Here is a 5,607-nt window from a genome sequence, read left to right as displayed (position 1 = left end):
TAACATTCGACAATGTGTTTAGGTGAGCCTCATTAGGCTTGTCAAAAGCAACTAGATATAAAATTAGCTCGCTGGCAATATGGTAGTAAGATAGTAATATAAACACATCTATTATAGTCACTGTATATAACGATTTTATTTTATATAGCTTTATTATGATTTAATGATCAGCCTCAAAGTCTTTTACAAGACCCATGGAAAACATGATATCCGGGTATCTGTGGTTAGATTCTCAGTTTGAACCTTTTCTTCTTTAGACCAAAGATAATTCAACTTGCAGCCAAAGTGGAAGGCCTGGAAAAAAAACGTGGTTAAGATCATAGGTGAATTTTTTATCTTTGTTTGCTCATGTCAGCCTCTTTCTCATCCTCATAATCTCACGATGCTCACGACTTAGTGCGGATTTATCTAAGGTGGCGGTAGAGCTCTTCTGGCAGATGAATCTCCTAGTGTTCTTCCATGATCAAGCGTGCTTCCCCGAGCCACTCTGGGAGTGTAAAGTCCACCAGTTCCAGATGGGTCCAGCTTTACTTTGCTCAGCCAAGGTGGGTATCTTGTAGCCCAAGAACAGTCCAAAACTTAAGATTGGATCCAAAATACCTAAAGCGTTGCAACAATATGGTTCAGTAAAAAAACTGCTACCATGATATAGAAGAATGCCCTGCCTCCCAATTCTGACGATAGACGACGCCATTCATTTCATAGATCTGAGAAGGAAAACTGCTCAAAATCAAAATCAGTAGATGAACAAAAACATGTTTTAGAAAAAAAAAAATGCAACAAAATAGCCTGAGCCTTGGTTTTATACTCTTGCTCTTTTAAATAGACCTAACAAGAGATTTCAATTGGTTTATGAGCAGTAATGATTTTATGGTTCAATCAGTTCAATAACTCTAAAACCTACAACAATATCCCCCAGTTGCATGCTCGGAGTGCGCCGGCCCTCCACGGACGCTCGCTTGCGAGGTGAAGGCGAGAGACCGACCTCCTGGCGACCAGCCGCTTGAGCGCGAGGTCCGATACGATGCTCCACGAGTCCCCGGAGCGTGATCAAGCTCGCCGCTGTGCACGATGCAAGATGCGGCGGACATCCAGCAATACCTGGGGCGAGCCCCGGGGAGAAATCCTGGTGGGCGGCGGCGGCAAGGATCTGAAAGCACTAGGCCGAAAGGTGGTTGTGAACGCTGGCCTTCTCTTCTCAAGATGATTCCTTCGTCAGAGACTCGGGGATATGTAATGGAATGCTCTAGACTCTGGATCTTCTTAGTTCAATATTTTATCTAGCGGGGAATCCGGAACATCAAGGTAGATTCTGCGTATTCTACGATGCAGCACACTAACACTCAGGCCAGTCTATTTCGGACGTGCCTTGTGCTGTGCGCACAAAGTCGGAGACGTGTTCCTTGGGCGATACATTGCTGCGTAGAATATACCTGAGCTTGTCGAGCGGCTCACACTTCGATAGCAGGGTGACTGTGTGAGACACCTGACGAAGCCAGTCCTTGTCTTGGAGGTCGTTTCCCACACCTCTCGGTATCTGGAGACGGCGAAGAAGAATCTTGCCTGAGTTGAAGCCCTCCGGCAGCACGGCAAACCAGCCAGAGACATCCTCGTCATCAAGCAACTCTCTGTACAACACAAGCACGGTTTAGCCAATGCCAGTTTGTGTGATTTTTGTTTACCCGTTTGCATCGATAGCCAAACGCCTCAGAAACTTCTCCACAGGTGACGGAATGCGCGCTGCAAAACCCAGGGGAGACTCTAGTGCCAATTTACACTCTTGAGAAAGAGTGGAGGTTGATTCCTCATCCCGAAGCTTGGCATCTGCGATTGCAGTGAGCGGTACCTGGCGGAAGGAAAGATGAATGGAAGGAATGACTTACATGTCAGATGCGGGAAGTTGTAGTAGACTGGGAGCTTCGACTTCGCCAACCATAGCCGGGCATGCTCAGTGCAGTCGAGGATTGCCATGATGTTGGAAATGAGCACGGAGTTTGGAGGCGGCTCCATGACCAGGGCCTCCAAGAGCTGGTTGTCCTTGGCAGCCTTGAGGAGTTCCACGGCTTGGCCGACAGTGAGAAAACCATACCTGGACCATTCTTCGGCGTCATTGGGATACGGTAATCCACAAGTCGCTCCAATGTCCCTGCCCCAAATGTACTCCCTTGACGCATTTTGAGTATGGAGCCTGTATGACGCGCTCCAATTGCGGCCCAATTCGGCTTCGTAATGAGAGGCTACCTTGTCCCTCACTTTGCATAACGGCCGCTTCTTGGGAGTGCCTTTGAGAGCCTTGATATGCTTTCGAAGTTGCTTCAGCAACAAGCTGGTTGCAGGGCCCTATGGGTCATGAAAGGTGGCAATAATAAATGCAAGTGAGTTTACAAGATTACTTCATGGCGAGGAGGCATCAGGAAGACGAAATCCGTGTGCAAGATGCTGTCCAAAACAGAGCGCCAGTCACCTGCAATGAGAAAGCAGACGAATCGGATGAACAAGAGAAGAATTTGACTCACCCCAGAGTTCGTCCAGACAATGAGTGAGGCGCTGCTTCGGGTCACGCTCTGCCAGTTTCATCCCGAGGGAGGTACCAAACTCAGAGAAAGCACGAAGCTTGGGGCCATCACAGCCACTCCCGTCCAGATAACGGGCACAATCCTTGAAGCGGCTGGAATGCTGGAGACGGCGAGACAAGTAGAGGAGAGCAACGAGCTTGAAGAGCTCGTTGTCAGTGACGAACATGGAGCCGAGGCAAGAACCCATAAAGTGTCCAGCCACACAACAAATTGCCACTGCGTGCGACTCCCGCAGATCCTCCTCCGCCTTTTCTCTCAAGATGCCTCCTGGAGACTCCTCGTAAGCCCGCCAGGCAGCCAGGCACCATGTATACGCCATCGCACACGGCAGACGCCTACAGTCACCCGGGGTGCCATCGACACAAACCACACAGTCCTCCATGCCCATCACTCCTCCCGCCCCAGCCACGCCACCCAGCTTCATAGTCGATCCTAAGAGATGGGGAAATCCTCTAAGATTGGACCTTTACCTAAGACAGCAACGAAAAAGATAAAAATCATGACAACGTACTTTAGAGGAGTACTCCGGGGACTTCGATGGAAAGTCGAAGTGTTTCGGCTTCGTCAACCTTGAGAATCCGGACGAGGCTGCTAAGAATAAACAGGGAGGGTTATAATACAGCTACAGTTTTGAAGCTCCCAGCACACTCTCCAAGCAACACTCCGGTATGAAAGCTCCATGACCATGGCGGTGAGTGTCCTGTCGCCTTGAACCTGGCAGCCATGGCTTTGAGCAATTCTACATGACAATTCTTCATTCCTTTGTCTGTACTGATCCAGCAATATGCATTTGCCTGTAATCTAGGTATCAGAGTTAAATTTAAAACCAAGATGACATTCCACAGCTCAAACATGGCTGGGTTGGCTTGGTCTTATCAAGAATGTAGCTCCATGATCACAACAACAAATATAGAAACAACCTTTCAAATTAAAAATAGATGTACTTTTTTTATATTAATCTATGAAGTGTATTAAGTATTAAAAAAGTCAAAATAATTCTGGCAAATAAGTAGACAGGTAGGCTATCATTTAAATTTAAATGTCTTAGAAGGATTTTAGTCTACTTAAGAAAACATTGTGTATTTTACTAATTAATGCAAGATTTAGAAAGATAATCATTACAAATCCCATTGCCATAGGATCTTTGCTCAGGGAGGCTTGGATGTAACTATTTTTCTTGCAATCTAAGATTGGGTATATAGAAGTTTGGGTATGGCTCTTTACTTGGGAATGACATGTAAGTCTATGGAGCCATGACTAAGTTCTTAAAATCTTAGTGCTATAAAAATTCCATATAATTAAGTTTCCTTCCTACATCTATATTAATAATAATTATTCCTGGTAATTATTTTTACTTTTTCTTAGATAGTAATATGTTGGTATACTTAATATCTTTGTGTTCTAAAGTTCTTCAGTAATACTGCATCTATATTAATAAAAATATTCTTTATAATTGTTCTTCTACTTTGTCTAAGTAATATATTAATGTTCTTAAAATTTTAAAACATAGTGAGATATCAAGACTCATAATACAACAGATGGTTCATATTGTCCAGGTATATGACAATTATAACTATATTTTTATATAGAATACAAGCCAAATAAAAGAGGACAATGTCATAAAGATATCAAAATTGCAGAAATAAATTGCATTCAATTAGAGATTTTTGTATTCACCCAGCATTTTCTGGGCAGTACTAATCTTCTATAATATTGAAGAGTTGCCAGCCAAGATAGTGGGGTAACTGTCAAAAGATAATTTCTTTAACTATGTCTTGTTGAAATATTTTGATAAATTTTTATCTTATTTAATAGCTGTCTAGTAAAACTTGCATGTGCATTAGTTGTTATGAAAGGAGAGAAGGAAATTTAACACATATGACATGCATATATAAGGCATGAATAAAATTGAGAACTTACTACTTGTTCCTTCTATCTCAATTCCACTCCCATTTAGCAGGATTGTTCCCTCAATTCTTAATGAGCCCTCTCAATCTTTTAATGGCATGCAATAAGCTATTTTGAGTGAAGGTTAGGATCCATATAAGATTAATGGTATTTTATAGGTTTACAATTGGCAAATTTTTTTTATAGATTGAAAGTTTAATTTTAGTTATATAGATACATAGGTTAAAGAAAGTTAACAGTCACATTCCAAATGTGTATCAATCTCTATAAGTGTTTGAAATATTAAGTATTGATAGTTAACAAGATTGCCAGCTCCAGCCAAAATAATGTTCAATCTTAAGTAGGTTGGGGTGTATTCTTGTTATACTTCCTTTTACTAACTACCCCACATTTGTTTCAAATTTGTGAATAACCATATCAATGCTTGTTACCTTTCAACATATATTCTTAAGTTTTATATTAACACTTCAAGGTGGGAGAAGGCAATGTGTGTTTACTTGTGCTTTTCAACCTTTCGAGTTTTCTAAATTTGAGATTCACCAACTACTAATTTACTAAACACTCTAAATGATTTTTCACCATTACCTAATAATCCAAGTAGTCCATAACAAAAGTAAATTCCCTTCTTAAAAAGAAAAAAAAATCCTCTCCTTTCTAGTAAAAAGTCCCCTCCTCTAACTAATCTAGATGAGTAAAAGTCTAAGTATTGATCATTTTTTATAAACCCTAAACCTTAAATCCTAAATATTTCTAAACAACAAAAATTTATATTTCCAAAGGGGTGATTGTATTAGTACATAAAGAGGTATAAAGTAATAAAAATTATTAAAATTTTATTTATAAAAATCAACTAATTATAGGAAAAATTTAAAATTATGAAACTATTTTTATTTAAAAATATCATAAAACTAGTTTAGAAATTAATTAAATATTTTTGTATAAAAATTATAATGTAGTTTTAGGGTAATTATAAGAAGTTTTTATCACTTTTATATACCACTATAATATACAAGCTCTTAATTTAATGTAGTTATATGAAAAACAATTTTTTCTAACTTTCTCTTCCTTATCTTAACTAAGGTTTGAAGTACTTATGATACTTTTGTTTAAGCCTCTAGAGAAT

The sequence above is a fragment of the Selaginella moellendorffii genome, unplaced genomic scaffold, assembly GCF_000143415.4.
Source record: "Selaginella moellendorffii unplaced genomic scaffold, v1.0 SELMOscaffold_31, whole genome shotgun sequence".
Taxonomy (NCBI): Eukaryota; Viridiplantae; Streptophyta; class Lycopodiopsida; order Selaginellales; family Selaginellaceae; genus Selaginella; species Selaginella moellendorffii.
The sequence above is the reverse complement of the archived record's forward strand: the minus strand, read 5'-3'. Positions refer to the sequence as shown.